Source organism: Alexandromys fortis, unplaced genomic scaffold, assembly GCF_014885135.2.
Source record: "Alexandromys fortis isolate MF-2015 unplaced genomic scaffold, M_Fortis_MF-2015_v1.1 scaffold_42, whole genome shotgun sequence".
NCBI lineage: Eukaryota > Metazoa > Chordata > Mammalia > Rodentia > Cricetidae > Alexandromys > Alexandromys fortis.
Genome location: NW_026067934.1, coordinates 7,435,205 through 7,452,973, shown reverse-complemented (window position 1 = coordinate 7,452,973; position 17,769 = coordinate 7,435,205).

Sequence of the window (17,769 nt, the reverse complement as noted above, 5' to 3'; positions counted from 1 at the left end):
AAGTACTTTTAAAGTCACAGAAAAGTGGAAAAATAATATGAAGAAACACCCAAAATCTCAGCCAAGGTTTCACATTGCCTCTGGTCGTTTTATTTTACCCAAGACCTGAAGGATTAGTGGCTATTGTGCCCCATAACTGTCCCCAACAGAACGGGGTGGCTTTCTTTTTCATCTAGGTATAAATTATATCTAAAACTGTGAATGAATACAGAAACACTGGGATATTTTCAGTGTCAAGAGCCCTATTCAAAGGGTCTTCCGTGTCTGGGGAGACGGGTTGGCAGGGAGTATAAGTAACTGGCAAAAAGCAGCAAAGGCCCCCGATGACCCCAAGCTGGGTCTCCTCAGGCTGGGATAAGAGGAGGCCTGCAAAGGCCGCTTCCTAGAAGGGCCCGCCCATGCTTCCTCCTCAGCTTGGCCCTTCCTGCAAGCCATTGTCACATAGGGAGGACCAAGCCAGCAGGCCTTGCAGGGAGGCATTTCCGGGAGGCACAGGAGCAGGCAGCCTGGCAGGGCGGGGCCCATTGAGGGAGGAAGTGCTTGCCGAGGAGTGGCACGTCGCCCTGGGCTATGCCAAGTGCCCTGCTGGGCAAGGGGAGGGGACTGTGCCACCACTGGGACCCCAAACAGACCATTAAGGCTTAGAGCAGAGCTGCCTTGATTCCCACAGTGAGGACAGTATTTCTTATCTCTTAGCATCTTCCTAGGGCTCTGTGTTGAGGGGGGAAAAAATCACTGTGTTCCCTGCACCCATCCATCCACTCATTCACTCCATCCGCAAATGGTTGCTGAGCTTCATCTGCCTGCTAGGAACAGAACAAGGATCAGGGAGCAGGGAATGAGGATTGCAAATGTCCCTGCTCTGCTGAAGTTGCCACTGTAGCAGATAGACTGACAAAGGCTAGCAGACACAGTAGTAAGAAGCATGCTCACAGTAGGTGGTGGGTGGTGCCAGGGGTAAGAAGGAGAGACATCACCTAGCTTGGGGAGCCTGCCTGGCAGACTGTGAGTCCAGCCTGCCCAGTCATGGGGAATAACTGTAACTATGTTCCAGTGGCTCCCAGGATAAACTGTATCCACTTGGAACCAATTTATCTCTCCAGTCGTGTTCCCCTCTAGGGCCTGCAGCTTACCAGGGCTGGGGAGGAAGGGGGTAGGTAATCTTCCTCTGAGATTCTACACCCCATTACATTCCCTCCCTCCTCTAGCTCTGTCTTCTGTTTACATGACACTTGGTGCAGAAACCCACTGGCCCGTGTCTGGCCATACTACAGTTATAGGTGATGCATTAGAAGGCTCCATTGGCTATGCCTGGCTATGCCTCCCCCTCCTGTACCCAGCACCTGCCTGGTATACAGAGTAGGTCTCAGTAATGGAATGCAGAATGATAGGGCAAGCCCAAAGTGGGCTTTGGAAATCTTCAGTGAGCAGACTCGACGGTGCTTCTAGCTATTTCACAAACTGTATTCCCAGCTGTGGGCTCCTAGGATACAGATTTCCTGTGGCCAAGGGGCTGGTGTTGGGGAAAGAGTCTCGTTTCGTTATAGAAAATGACTGGCTCAAGAGGCATTGTGTCCAAGAGAATAGGAGCAGCCACCCCTCTCCCTGACTCCACCCCTGCCCTGGGTGCCAGTCTGGGCTGGCTACACAACTCCTGGAAACCCTGGTCATCAATGTGCTTCCTCTCCCTCCCCTAGGGACCTGAGCACTCCTGGGGCTGTGGCGCCTCTGCCACAGAGGCTAAGTTCTTATAAGCATAAGCCAGACTGGCTGGTTGGCTACTACTTGGCCCCCAAGATCAGCTGGCCTTCCCTTGAAAGGGTCCTACCACTGTCTTGTCTTCTGGTTCCTGTCCACACAGCCCCGACCCATACCCTTGTCTTGTCACCTGGATGGAATGGAATGTCTGTGACTCACCGCTTAGAGCAACTTTCTGAAGCTCCCTTTCCAGGTCGCCTCTTTACTCAGAGACCTGTAAGGGCTCGCCCAAAGGACAAGAGCACAACACTAAAGCCTGGAATTCTAGGTTTTCTGCGGACTGACCCTAACTCTCTTCCCTGCTCCCCTTTGCCAGTTTCTTTCGAGCAACGGGCCAGTTCTAAGTTTTACCTATCTTGAAGGTTTTCCCACTTTCCTGTAGCTGTCTGGCCCTGACAGTTCTTAGCTCAGACAGTCCTGGCTCAACCATCTCCCACATAAGTGGTCTTTTAAGCTTGTTCCCTGTAGCAGTGATTTAATAACCAGTCACCCCCAGAGTGTTAAAGGTCCCTGCAGTCCTAGAACGCGTTTTGCTTTCCTTTTTGCATCTGTCTCAGCTTTTCATCTATAAAGTTAGAGCCCGAGGTGCAGACTCACCCCGTCTCAGACTGTGCTGTGACACAGTAGCTGGAAATTGGGAGACCGAGAACGGGGTTTACCAGTGGGAAGTCCAGCCCCTCACTGCTGGGTTCCATGTCTTCTCACTTGTTACACGTTTGGCTCCCGTATCCTCGTGTTCCAAACACGCCTATAGAAGGGGAGATGACACAGTGTACAGTGCACAGCGGGAGCTCAGAGCCTCCATCTGCTTGTTCTCCAGAGGGAGGACGTTGTAAAGGCATCCGGAAGGATCACCACCATTGGGCCCTGACAGTCGGATGTCAGTTATCAGCATAGAAAGAATGGCTGGTACAGGAACCATCTCCTTACCTTCCTCTGGGTATGTTCTTGTCAGCTCTAGATTAGGGGACAGACAGAGGAGCCAGAAACCATTTACAAAAATGAAAACAAAAACTTACCGATTCCTCTTCCTAGGCCACGCAAACTTCACGTCCTTCCTATTATCTGGAGAAGAGAACCTGTGTAGGAGTTACCAGGGGGAGGGAAGAAGGCTCCCCAGGGCTGCTGCAGACACTGCACTCTGGTGCAAGGCTGATGGAAGGAGCTTGGGGCGATCAGTCTCCTGGGGCGAGGTGCCTGCTGGGAGGTGAATGTTGCCCCACTGAGAATGAGGGGGAGAAAACTGTCAACGGGATGGGGGTTTCAAGTAAAGAAAGCAGGTGTGGGGGCAGATGGAAATGGGAGGGATAAACCTGCCCTTACTGAGCAGCTGTCATGTGCCAGGCACCAGGCTAGGCACATCTCCATCTATTACATCATCTGACCGTCCCCGCAATCCTGGGAGACAATGTTATTGGCAACATTCCCAAACACGGAAGTTTGTTTCACTTCTTCTTTCCTTTGCAGTTCTAGCCATAAAGTTATTCGTGTTCATTACAGGCATGCTACATGAAAATAATAAAAGTATATGTAAGGAAATAAAGAGCATCTATAGTCCCCATGGTCACGACACAACACCGTAGCCTTCAAGTATGTTGTAAATTTCAGGTTTTGACATTCATTTTAAACATATGTAATGCCACATTGTGTGTGTAATGTACTTCCTTGGTGACCTTTACAACAAAAATATTTTCATGTCATTAAAAATTCTACAAAAAAAAAGCATCTTGTGTGCTTTCCTAGTGTCCCATGCAAATACAACTAGTTTCCCAGCCGTTCCCCAGCTTCTGGGCATCCAAAAGGTGAATAGCATCATTGCCCCGACATCCTTTGCCATATTTCTTTTCTTTTTTTTCTTTTTTAGGAATCGGTTATTTTGATATAACCTTAGAACAAACAATTTGGAAGAAAGAGGAATTATCTTCTTTTTGAAGGCCCCCCAGATCCCATGATTTGGCCAGGGCACAGGTGCAGTCCCCCGCAAGGTGCAGGCCGTCATATCTCTCATGCATTCACCTGCCAGATGGGGCCAGAGAGGAAAATTTATCTTACTTATTCAGATTAAATAGAAAAATCTAGAAGAAACAGTTCTGGACGCCTGAACGAGAAAGACAGGACAAATGTTTGTGGGGCTGTGCGTCCCTGGTTCTGAGCGTTATACAACCTACATAGACTTAAAGTAACACAGGCAAAGCTGTGATGTGGGTAGTTGTGCTAAGTTCTTGCCTCTGGAGTTAGTCTGTCCAGTTCTGATTTTAAATAATTTGGTTTCTAGTTTTAGAAGTAATGTTTACTTTTTGTGGAATATACTAGAAAATATGAATAAGGAAAAAACCCATAGCCTTTCTCAAATGCTTATTATTAATGCTTAGGATTGGAAGTACTTTTCAGTACTGTGTGTGTGTGTGTGTGTCTAAGTATGGTGTATGCACATTTGTGTGTACCCATGCATGCATGAGCAGAAGCCAGAATCGAGTGTTGGATGTCTTGTTTTATCCCTTTCCAGATTATTTCCTTGAGAAAGGGGCTCTCACAGAATCCAGCTGAGCTAGGCTGGCCCTAGCGATGCTCCTGGCTTGGTCCCTCACAGCTTTTGCCATGAGTGCTGGGATTCAAACTGGCGTCTTTCTGCACAGCAAACAGTCTAACCCACGGATCTACCTCCCCAGCCCTGTCTATCTCTTTTCTAATATATCTGGATACCAGTATTAAAAAAATAGCTGCGTAAAATTGGAATTTGTATTATATATACTATCATACCTCATTTGCCTGCAAGCATTGTATTCTAATCATTATACCTTTAATTTTCATTGAAAATATCTTACTAGCTATGTGATTTCAAGTTGAGTATTATTAACATGCTAAGCATGTTTTTACTCATGACCAATTAGATTTCATTTCTAAACATTTCCTATTAATAACTCCATGATGAACGTCTGAACATCTGCGAATATTAATCTTTGACCTCATCTCCGATTACATCCTTCAAACAGATCCTTAAGAGTGAAATTACTAGGTCAAAGTTTATGTGCATTGTTAAAGCTCTTGGTACGTATTGCCAAACTTTGTTCTCAAAAACATTCCTAGGACAGTGGAAGATAAAACCAGACCCTGTCTGATACTGATTATTAAACACTGAAAACTATTCTAACAGTAGGGCAGTGGTGGTACACGCCTTTAATCCCAGCACTCGGGAGACAGAGGCAGGGGGACCTCTGTGTTCCAGGCCAGCCTGGTCTATAGAGTGTTCCAGGACAGCCAGACTACACAGAGAAACCTTGTCTCAAAAAACAATAAACAAAAACAAAAGCAAAAAATCAGCTCTAACATTTCATAGTCAAAGTGTGCTTGTTTTCCTTAGTTTCTGATGCCACCAACTGAACCAGGGCCTCATGTCTGCCAAGCACACATTCCGTCACTAAGCTTCACTTCACCCCTGGTCCCTGAGTTATACTTCCAGATATATATGATATATAATTGTTGCTAAGCACATTTGAAATGTTGCTGTTTCTTTTTAAAGATAACTTATTTATTTATTTATTTATGTGTATGGATGTTTGTGCATATGTGTGTCTGTGCACCATGTACATGCTTGGTGCCCGTGGAGGCAAGAAGTGGGCATTAGATTCCCTGAGACTGGCGTTAAATATGGTCATGACCCACTGTGTGGGTGCTGGGAATTGATCCCAGGTCCTCTGGAAGAAAATCGAGTATTCTTAACTGCTGAGCCATTTCTCCAGCCCCATAGTTATTTGTTTTATTATCTTTGGGGGTTATCTGTTATAGACCCCTAACTGCTTGTTTTTATCTTAGAATATTCTCATTGTTTTAGATGACCTCTTTGTGTATACTTTAAGTGTCTCAGTGCTATCCCAATTATAGTTATTCTTGAAAATTTTTCCAAATGAAGAAGAGCTCTCAAAAGAGGAGGAGGAGGAGGAAGAGGAAGAGGAAGAGGAGGAGGGGGAGGAAGAAGAAATCTCCATTTTTATAGACAAAGAAAGTTGCGAGTCAATGTAAGACATGAGTTACTTAAAGACAGTTAACTGATAAGTGTCTAGCTGCGATTTAAACTTCAGTATGACTTGTTCTAGAGCTCTTAATTAGAAAATGAAGAAGATTGCCAGACAGTGATGGTGCACACATTTAATCCCAGCACTTGGAAGGCAGAGGTAGGCAAATCTCTGTGAGTTCGAGGCCAACCTGATCTACAAGAGCTAGTTCCAGGACAGTTAGGGATGTTACACAGAGAAATCCTGTCTCGAAAAATGAAAGAAAGAAAGAAAGAAAGAAAGAAAGAAAGAAAGAAAGAAAGAAAGAAAGGAAGAAAGAAAGGAAGGAAGAAGACAAAGAAGAAGATGATATGGAGGAGGGAGGTTTAGTAACAGTAGCTGTAGATCATGTTTGGTGGGACCACTAAAGGTCACCGGTCAGAGGGACTGACACTTAGGGAGGAGGAGAAGTTACAGAGGGCTGGAGACTTAGGAGCCAGGAAAGAGTCTGATCTGTGGCCAGCTGTGTATCTTTCTAATCGTTGCCTCTGGGCTCAGGAATGAGTTCCTTGTGCCCTCTCCCTTCAGTGACCTTTCAGAGAGTTGCCTCCAGCCATGTGCCAGAAAGCTCTCCAACTCTGTGGTGCACACAGCAGGACAAGCTTTGGTTTGCCCTCTTCTGTATATTCCCAAAGCCAAGGGGCTCCGTGTTAGTTCTTGTGGGTAGTAATGGGAGGACCTCAGAGGCAAGCAGATTCAGCCAAGTGCAGATTTCTTTTTTGAATCCATTTTCCATGAATTTCTTGTTTGTTTTTGCTTTCTCAAGACAGGGTTTCTCTGTGTAGCCTTGGCTGTCCCAGAACTTGCTACGTAGACCAGGCTGGCCTTGAACTCAGAGATGCGCCTGCCTTTGCCTCCCAAGTGCTGGGATTAAAGATGTGTGCCACCACCACACTGTGGATTTCCTTCATCATCTTGTCTTACCCAATCACACTTATTTCTACCTGAAGTTCTACTGCCCTTTGCTGACTGGTTGTAAAGGAGTCATTCTAGGAGTGAGACACTAGGAAAGAGAGACTGGGCTGCTGACCTTGGGAAGGGTACACAGGGCTTCCTGATGAGTCCCCAAACTCTTTGACCTCTCTGAAGTCCCTCAAACCCCACTTTCTAGAGTCAAAGAGGATGGAAGAGACAGGATCAGGAAGAAGAGGGACCACTTGCCCTCTGCCTTCTCTCTCACTAATGGCTCTACCTGGATTTCGCTGTAGGATGTTTAAACTGGGTGAAGGTACAGACCTGTGGAAGCCAGGATATAGCCCCAGGAGGCTGTAGAGGTTGCAGGAATGAAGAGAAAAGTGAGGTTCTGCAACACAGGAGACCAAAGAGCAAATGGAAATGACTTACCGAAAAGAAGGAAGGAGGCTAGCAAGATGACTCAGCGTTCAAAAGTCCTAGGTCCCACGCTGGGGGAAAAAAAAAAAGAAAGAAAAAAAACACTGATCCTAAAAGTTGTCCTTTGACCTCTGCACATGTACCATGACATACACACTCCTGCACATATACACATCACACACACCCATAATAATAAAAAATAAAAATTTAGAAAGACAGAAAAGAGAAAGAGGCAACAGAAATTTTAAATACATAGGATTTTTTAAAAAAAGTGTCTGCTATTTGTGTATGTTACGTGTGAATACTTTTTATTTGATTGGGTGTTTTGTTCTTGTTGTTGTTGTTGTTTGAAACACGGTTTCTCTGTGTAGCCTTGGCTGTCCAGGAACTAGGTCTTGTAGACCAGGCTGGCCTCAAACTCACAGAGATCTGCCTGCCAAAATGAGGTAATTTATAAAGTCTGGGTCTGTGATTGATCCCCTGAGTAGAGGAGACACTACTTAGGGGTTCAGGTTGGTCATTCAGAGTAGAGTATCAAGTTAAGGGAATGATTGTGCATAGGATTCAAGCCAAAAAAAAAAAAAAAAAGATGTTGGTTCTGGCAGCCCAACCAATGGTGATGTTGAGTTGGAGACAGAATCAGCTTCAGGAGAGATGAGATGACGAGGTTTGACTTGCTAGTCAGGTCTCCAGGGAGGTTAGGAGACTTAGATAGGAAATCGATGGGCTGACCCAGTAACACCACAATCTTCAGCAGAGCCCATCCAGCCCCTAACTTAGGCACAGCACTTCCCTCTGCTAACAGTCTTTTTGCCCCGGATCTCTGGCCGAGGTCAGGCTAATTCCAGGACTTTGTCTCTCCTACTCTGAAGAACGCAGTGCAATCTCCATTTATTCAAAAAGCCCTGACCGCCTACCTTGTCTCTGCAGTTCCTATGCTAGATCCTGTGGCTTAAGCATGAACAAAATAATCTCCGTGCCCGTGAGGAGCTGATGGTCTGCTGGTTAAAGACAGGCAACTGGCAATCAACAAATGAATGGTTCCAGAAAGCAAAAGACAGGCAGTGAGAAGGACTGGCCTGGATGTCTGAGCAATGCAGGCCTGAGAATTGGGCTCGGTATGGAAGGGAATAGGACAGGAGCCAGGTGGTTGAGTCAGGTAAACTCGTGGGATTTGTCTGTCTCAGATGGGAAACCATTGGAGGCCACGAGCAGGGAAGTGACATACACCCGTTGGAGGTCATGAGACTCTGACAACTCTGACAGCACTGTGGAGAATAGCCTGTAGTGCTGACAAGAGGGAGAAGCAAATAGAAGAAAACAATGTCTCAGAGATAAGAGCCTTGGATTCCTCAATATGCTTTGTGAGCCGAGATGTTTAGGTGTGTCAGTCACTTAGTCCAATCTATCTGTATGGTTATCTGGTTGTAAATGGCCATTGGAAATATCTATACCATTTATGTCATAGGGGCACGGCGGGAATCACTGATAGAATGTTTAAAAAGTTACTTTTGCAGAACAAAGGGCCACACAAGAGCAAAGGCTGTGCTTATCTGCCCTCCTCCTCCCCACACTGGATACTTGCTAATCCAATTGGCTAACTGGGGCCCATAAGATAATGTGAGTTCATTTCCACTGCGAATATTGTGGCTTCTAAGGCCTCACTCACTGTGGTTGGATAACTGATTTGGCTAATGAGGCCAAACTCAACGATGGGACCCCAGGGCCAGCCAGATTCTTCCCCTCAGTTCCCAAACCAGTGGTGGCTTTGAACGGGGTGTTGTTGATCATCGGTGACCTCACTGAAAGAATGGAGGTAATTCCACTTAGTCCCTCACCATGGAGGCCACCCACCTCTAGGACAAGAAACAAGGGCTATGTGTGACAGCAGAGATTTGCTTCAGGTAGCCCACTGCCTCTCTTCTCGGAAGCAATTAGTGGGGGGCAGGGGGTGGGGTGGGTTATGGAGTCACCAGAAACCCCTCAGGAAGTGTCCAAGTATTACTTGTGCCATTGTTTTTGCCCAAGGACAACTATTCCTGTTGTCAGAGGATTGAGAAATAAAGCCTGCAGCATGTCAAGAAAGACCACAGTAATTAGTGGTGTTCCTCTAGAAGATGTCACCTGTGCCCAACCTCAGCCCCGAAGGCAGATCTCAGTAAAGAGATTTTGTTTAAATACATATACATGTATCTACACTTACAAAACAACCAAGCATAAAGAATTAAAAAAAAGAAGAAGACAGACAGACACTGGTGTGAGGACATGGGTCAATGGTAGAAGACTCGTCTTGTGTGCAACAAAGGAAAAATTGAAAAGCCAGATCCCACCTTTCAGTGTGCTTCAGCTAGGGGTGTAGCTTACTTTGAACCACGTCACTGCAGAGCCTTACAGTAGACTGCGGAACTGGGCAGTTTTATCTCAGTTACAGCCAAGGAAATTGGTACCAAGAGAAGCTGATGGAGTCAACCACAGTCAGTGTCATTCTAAGATGGCTCCCAGTCTTCAGATTACCATTCTGAAGCATCTGCTAGTCTTTTCTCTTGTTTCATAAAGGCTGGTGCTCCCCACATCCTGGGACCCTCTCAGGCCAGAAATAATTGAAGAAAAACTCAGCTCTCGGGACTAATTTTCCACTCTATCCTTAGAAGACAAAAGAGCAACCAGCCAATAAATATTGAAGGCCTATGTGTGAGAGAGCTGGCGGAGCAAGGAAGACATGCTTGTCTATGGGTAATTCAAGAGTAAGATCCAGTAATGTCTACCCAAATGAAAGACAGTGATAGTCACAGAGGAAGAAGAAGACGAGACTGGGTGAGTAAGAGTCAAGAGCTGTAGGGTACGGTGGGGAGAGGGATGGTACCATTGATTCCGTCTCCATTTCCTGGAAGCCAGGTGGCCTGATTTCCTTGTTTCCTGGTTCTTGATCCCCCTGGACCATGGTAGATGGAGGCCAGGGCCACTGGATGTGCCCAACAGAGCCTGCATGGAGGCCAGATCTGTTCAAGCCAGATCTGTTCAGGCCAGATCTGTTCAGGTGATTCAGGTCCAAGCCCAAAGCCCCCAGATCATTTCTTCTCCAGAACTGATGTTTGCTGCTAGGGCCTGGGTGGGAACAGCCCAGGCAGCAGAAGAGGTTTCTTCCAAGCTGAGGGGAGGTCCTTCCAGCAGAGAGAAGACCAGAGGAGGTAGCTAGTGGACATCTTGCACAGCACACTCTAACTGGGCCCACAGTTCCACTGGAGTGACAAAATGACGCAGGGTGGGACAGGCAGGGAGGGAGAGACAGCAGAAAAACCTGCTGTTCCTGTCAGGTTGGCCATCCTCCCTGCATCTCCGTCAACTCTGCTTTAAAAATATAACCAGAGGCTTACCATGGAAGAGCAGGGAGAGAGGCCCTTCCCAACACTTAGAAAATCCTTTTAAATGCTCATAAAAACTGATTTTTTAAAATAAAAAAACAAAACCTAAGTTTGGGGTTAATTTTTCTGAGACATGGTTTCTTGCATCCCAGGTAGGCCTTGAACTTGCTAAATAATTGACGGCCTTGTTCTTCTGATCCCACCACCTTCACCTCCCTCATGCAGGGTTTGGAGGTATGCACCACCACTCCAGACTTTACGCTGGAGATCGCACCGAAGGCCTCATGCAGTATAGGTCAGAACTCTACCACCCAACCTATGTGCTGTTTACTTCTCTCGGGTGTTTTTGATTGTTTGTTTTCAGATAGGGTCTCATTATGTAGCCTTTGCTGCCCAGGAAATCACCGTGTAGATCAGGCTGGCCTGGAACTCACCGACATTTATCTGCCTTGACCTCCCAAGTGCTGGGATTAAAGGCATGCCCAACCATGCCTGCCTGCAGACTAAGTCTTTAAATGTATTGAATATGCATTACTTCGGTATATAAGGCTCACTAATTTTTCAGTTCCTTTATCTTCTTCATACTCTGTCTTTGAAAACTCATTATGGGAGCTTAAGATGCAATCTCCCCTGGAGAAGAGAGGGAGACTTGAACCAGGAGGATTGCCATGAAAGCAGCCTACGCTGCAGCAAATTATGACGTAAGAAACACCAGAATGTGGGATCATCATAACCACATCTGAGTTATGCTTTAAACTGCCTTTGGGCTATTACCCATGACCTTGTCTCTAAGTCCACGAGGAGGATGCTTTCCTTCAGGTGAGGGAGCTGGGCTTAGAAATGTTTGTGAAAACTTGAACTTGAGCTACCCGAAGAAGTGGAGGCCACAAGAGCAAGCTTCCACCTGAACTTCTTGGCCAAAGGAAGGTGATGGGTGTCGAAGCTGCCTTTGGCTGCGTGGCCAGCCCAGCACAGGGGGCCGTGGCCTTCACGGACTTGAATCCGTCCAGTTGAAGCACTTAGACTTGTACTCTTCACTTTTTCCAGGCCCTGTCATTTCCTCCTCCACCGTGCAAGGAAGAGTGACTTCCTTCTCTTTAGCAGAAAAAACTGATTTCTGAACAATAGGAAAAGGGGGCTCTGTCTCCTAGCTCCTTCTCTGTCACATTTTTCCAGCAGCCTCTGACATCACACCTACCCTAGTGCCCACCCTAAGGTCCAACACAGAGCCGAGTGATGGGTAAGTAGCCTAGTGACTTAAGACCACAGAAGCTGGCTTAGACCATCACACCTGGCTGCCTTTCCCTCCTGTTCTTCATACACAAGAGCCTCGTGAACTCTGCTGGCCCCCAACAGGGAAATAACGCTGGACAATGGCTGCTTATCTAAATGATCAGCAGGGCTGTAACCAGTGCGCTCACTGACACCTTTAAACTCAGCAGAAACTTCTGGAGATAAAGAGATCTTCACTAGGGAGGAGGAACAGGGAAAGGAATAAAAAGGGGAGGGGAGGAAAGGGGAGAAGTACACAGAGAAGTCAGGGTGTGTCTACGCCAGGGGGTGTTCAATCAGAACTTAAAAGGTCCCAGGATTCCCCTGATAGCTCCTCTCCCAGTCCTTGGCTTCCTCTGCCATGCATACCTACAAATAATCTCTTGGAGACACTTTGATTTGCCTTTTACCTATTTAACAGCCCTAAGATGGTATAGCCAAGTGCCTAGACCTCAGCACCACATGATCTCTGGGTAGCAAGAAGTGGTGCTTTGCTGATAGTACTTGGCTCTCATAGGGTCTAGAAGTTCCCTCTGGCATGAATACCTGCTATGCAAAATGTCAGTGGAAAAAGACTAGAAGGGGCTTTGTAAAATAGAGCTGAGAAGCAACACAAAAAGGAAGCTTTGCTCTGGAAGGACATGGAGTAGGTTCCTGGCTCACTGAGTAAGTAGCTGCGTGGGCCAAGGACACCTGCAGAAAAGCAAATTATCAGGAACAAAACCGGAAGTGGGAAAGTTGGGATGCTCGAGGTTCATGCCCAACTCACACTGAGCACAAGAACAACCACAGCCCACTTTACACATCCGGTAGCCACTGGCCTCGATGGCCCAAGGACTGTGGAAACGAGCAAAAGCTGGAGATCGAAGATGGACGAGAGCCAGAACTCTGCCAAAGGTTTGAGTAGCTTCTGTAGGGCTGGTTCTTGGCTTTGAGTGTGGAAGAAACGACACAGTTGCCTTTTTCTACCCAGAATGCTCTGCTTCAGCTTCTCTTATTAGGAAACTCCTGGTCATCCTTCAAGATCTAGCCAAAATGTCACCTTTTCTAAAGGCCTTTCCTAACTTCTCTCTCCTCTTCTATTTCTTTTCTTCTTCTTTTTTCTCTCTCCCCCTCTTTTTTGTTTTGTTTTGTTTTGTTTTTTCAAGACAGGGTTTCTCTGTATATCCCTGGATGTCGTGGAACTTATTCTGTAGACCAGGCTGGCCTCGCTGAGTGCCAGGATTAAAGGCATGTGCCACCACCACTTGTCTCCCTTCTCCTATTTCTAACTAGTCATTTCCCATCCTGAGCTCTTAAAAAAGCAGGCCTTGGTATTTTACCTATATGGACGTCCATCTCCAATAGCAAACTGTGAGGTTTAATAGGAGGGCCACATGTGGCTCACATCTCAAGGGTGAGTATGAGCATGTAATGAGCATGGGTTCAATGCTTAGGTGCTAAGCTACAGAATGGATGGATGAGATGAATGACGGAAGCCAAGAGTCCCAGAACTGCAGTCAAATGGGATATTGCCTCAACAGAATTTGAAGAGGGCTGTTGGGAATATTATGTTATGTCAGCGCTACCATTTTATTAGTTTTTAAATGAAGTGTTGGCTCTTAGTAGGTATAATTAGCATGAATCATTCATGGGTTATTTTCCCAGGACTTTTGTAATTATGGATCTAATTAGTCTTTAAACCTTGCCATATAAGTTTCACTCTGTAAGATAGAGATTACCATGAACTCTGAACTGTCTATCCTGGAACTGTCTGCTTTGAGCGTTACCTCTACCGTGTTTTTAGGCCAAAAAGCAGCTTGCGTCCATAAATGACTATCTGAGTAGGACCCACATTAATTTGGCCAAAATAGAAGTAACTAGAGGAACCTAACCTATTATGCAAAATCAGCATTGAACACAGAACATGCCCTGTTATCTAAAGGCTTTGGAATACCCTCATCTCTCCGCTTTCCCATTTAGATAGGACGGTGAGCACTTCGGGCACAGCTGGCCTTGGATCCCCAGAATTCATAATCCAGAACCTTCAACCCTCTGAGGAGACAAAGAGAGCATTCTCGGGGGTTAAAATCTTAAGTATTTACAAGACACACTCTCCGCATTGTGTTCCTGTTTTTCTTCAAAGGGCAAAGACAGAGGTATGCACTCAATTCGTGCGGGCGCTTATTTCTTGGTGTGACAGCTGCAGAGGTACACGAGCATGAGTGAGCATGCGCACAGGTGCTTTCAGGAGTGTGCTGGGTGCGCTTCAGTAGTTGCCCCTTTTCTTCTTCCTCAGACACCTACACCTCAGAAAGGCCCGCTTTCTGCACCCATTGTGATGCAGACGCCATGGCTCTTATGCAAACCAGAACAGCCATAAAGGGGCAAACATTTTCCACTCTGTATGTCATTTATCACGTGTGCTGATATTTACCGTTTTGTGCTGAATACCCTGCTGCCCGTTGAGGATGCCAACATACATTGCCACCTAGTGTCTTTGTCCCTTTTCAGCCAGGGGGAGGCAGTGCAAGGAGGTTAGATCTCCCTCCCTCTTTCCCTCCCTCCCTCCCTCCCTCCCTCCCTCCTTTACAATCTCTCTTTGGTTTTTCTGGCCACAGCAGACATGTCTCTCTTTAATACCCTTGTGCTATCCTTGCAATCACCGACTTCTCCCTTCCAGCTTGAAGTCTTGTGGTTCTAGAAAGGCTTCTCCCTCAGCTGCCCCTTGTGACCATCCTTCAGCTTCTGCCTCCAGTGACATGGTTGCCCTTTTTCTGAGGACTTCTTGAGGACAGGCATGCAGACCGTCTCTCATGAAATATTCCAGGCAAAGTTCATCCTGTGGATTTTATATCTGGTCCTGAATATCATGATTCACATTAGACTTTCCCATCGCTCCGCTGACCTTATCTTCCAGAACAAAAGGCACACTTACCCACCTACCTGGATGTTATCGCCAAAGACCACGCACTTCAAATCCATCACTAAAGACTGTTCGATGCAAGGGTAACAATACCTACTCGCCCTGCCGTGGGACAACTCAGTTAGACTAGTCCAGTTTCAGATCTTTCTGGAGCATTGGATGAGGCCTTTACTGACACTGCCTAAGGACTCCCCTTCTCCATCTGTCTGGTCTTATTTCCTCACCAAAGTGTCCCCCAAGAGCATGTCCTAAATGGGGCTCCCATGAACTCTCATCTTGCCCCTTGGTCAGATTCCAGGAACTCCAACCTTTTCCCTTGCTGTGATGAAATCAACCTTTTCTGAACCCCGTGCATCCCCCAAGCTCCAGGAATATCCACGAGCTCCCTGTGTCATCTCCCAGAGCCTCAGGCTCTGGCCTTGGAGAGAGCAGTGCCTGTTCTCCCTTAGGTGGACCATGATGCTGACAAATGCACCCTGGCAATCTAGTTGTGAGTCTTCCTTACGGAAAATCATGTGCTCCCTTGAGGTGGACAGTGGCTCGGGAAAACACTCGAAACCATTCTCCAAAGATTTCTTGTGTTCTGCATTTTGGAAAAGGGGGCAGAGGGCATCCGCCGTTTGGGACCTTGGTTTCACTTTGACACCCTGTTATATAGGTCATGGCCACTTTAACTAGCTGAGGGTCATTCTAACCCTTACTCTGCCATTTTTGGTCATCCAGGCTCCAGGGCAGGGATGGCTGGCTGGGCCCAGCGTCATCATTTTTAGTGACAAGAGAAGTTGCATTTCTGTGCATGCTTTTGCCAAGGCGGGGCTAGCGTTTCTTTCCTACTGGCCATTCTTCTCACATGAGTGCTACTCTGTCACCTCAGATGTCACACCCACCATCTGCTGCCTGGCCAATCCCAGCTGAGCTTCTCTGGGTCCCAGGAGTGGACAGTTAGGATTCCAGATTTCTTTACCTTTCATTCTCTTTCACCCCAACCCCCAACCAAATTGTCACTTATCTATTGTTCAGAGAGTTAGCGTATGGTTTTGTGCTCACTTTTCATATTTAAGAGACTCTTGGGAGTATATCCATTATTGGTCTAATTTGCTGTCTTTTGCCATGATAAACGCCATAACCAAAAGCAGCTTTAGAGGCAAGGGTTTATTTGGGTTATACAAGCCGGATTACAAAGCATCACTGAAGGAGGTCAAAGCAAGCATTCAATCAGGGCAGGAACCTGGAGGGAGAAAATGAAGCAGAGACCACGGAGGAATGCTGATTACTAGCTCACTGTCCACAGACTGCTTGTCTCACTTTCTTATACAACGCAGGACCACCTGCCCAGGGATGGTGCCGCCCACAGTGGGCGAGGCCCTCTCACCATCATTAACTAAGAAAATCCCCAAGGACTTGCCTAAAGAGCACTTTGATGGAAGTATTTTCTCAATAGAGCTTCCCCCTTTGACTCTAGCTTGTGTCAAGTTGACAACAAACCAACTAACCAGCACAATTATATTCATTTACCAATTTAAAAGCTATTTGGAGAAAATGGAAAGTATCAGTATAACTTAAAAGTTGTTGCTGGTTTCAATTTTTTTTATTTTTTTATTTTTTTTATTTTTTATTTATTTATTTTTTTGAGACAGGGTTTATTTGTAGCTTTGGAGCCTGTCCTGGAACTAGCTCTTGTAGACCAGGCTGGCCTCAAACTCACAAAGATCCGCCTGCATCTGCACCCGAGTGCTGAAATTAAAGGTGTGCACCACCACCACCTACGACTCAAAAATCTTGAAAGGGGAGCAAATGTATACTTATAATGTAAGGCAGGTAGTGTCGTGCAAATGGGGGCCCTCCAGGAGGGAGGGAACTAGACTGATGCGTTGTTTTCCATCGAGTAGCACAGCAGAATGGCTGTGGCTAAATGACCCAGGGAGAAACACATACAACTTTCCTGCTACAACCTGATTCCTAGACCGGCCAACAGAAGCCACTGGTCTCTAAATCACTAGCAGTCCAGGTGTGAAGGAGCGGGGGCCAACAGAAGCCACTGGTCTCTAAATCACTAGCAGTCCAGGTGTGAAGGAGCGGCAGTGGGATAGGGTGTAGCCAGATAACTCTATCGGGAGTCACTTAAACAGCCAAGAAGAAAAATAACCTGTTTGACCCCGTTCCTCCAAATAAAATGACAGAACCTCTTTAAAAAGACAACAGATCCTGAGTGTATGGCCCCCAAATCATAATGTTTAATAGCATATATAGCATGTGTCTATGTAATGACCTTAGGATGTTGGCCAGGAGCCAGGCACAGGATGACTTTCTGGTACCAGAATTCAGGGTTAGATGTGAATATAGAAAATAGGTTTCATAAAGTTATAGAATGGGCTGAATGAAGGTGTGTGTGTGTGTGTGTGTGTGTGTGTGCGCGCGCGCGCGCGCAGTGGTGCCTCTATGAATAAGAGTAAACACTTCTTATTGTGACAAGACAACTGACCAAAGCAGTTTAAGAAAGGGTGGGTTTTCTTTGACCCAGGCTTCAAGGGGACCAGGCATCATGTGGGGATGGTGTAGTGGTGAGAATGCCTGTAGGTGCAACACCATATTGTGTCTGTTTGCAGTGAGGAGGAAGAGGAGGAGGAGGAGAAGGAGGAGGAGGAGGAGGAGGAGGAGGAGGAGGAGGAGGAGGAGGAGGAGGAGGAGGAGAGAGGAGAAGCCGGTATTCAGCACTCCTCCCTTCATTCAGTCTGGAATCCCGTGGCTCAGAGTTGTGTTTCCAAAGGAATTCTAAACCTGGTGAGTTGATGAATGCAGATTAACTCTTGGGGGGTGAGTCAGAAAGGTTTCTCAAGGAGGAGGAGCAACAGCTTCTCCCAGATAGGCCATCCTCTCCTCTCTGTGTTCTTGACAATTCCAAACCAACTAAATGGCCAGTCTGAGATCAGAGGGCTGTCACATGAGACAGTATACACATAGAACAGTGGCAAACGTGGGCTTTTGTGACTTTGAGTGTCTCCTCCAGTTTCTGATTCCTAGGGGCCACTCTTGTTTCTTCTTGATCCCATTGTACAAGGAACTGAAAGTCTGTCAAACGCTAAAGCAA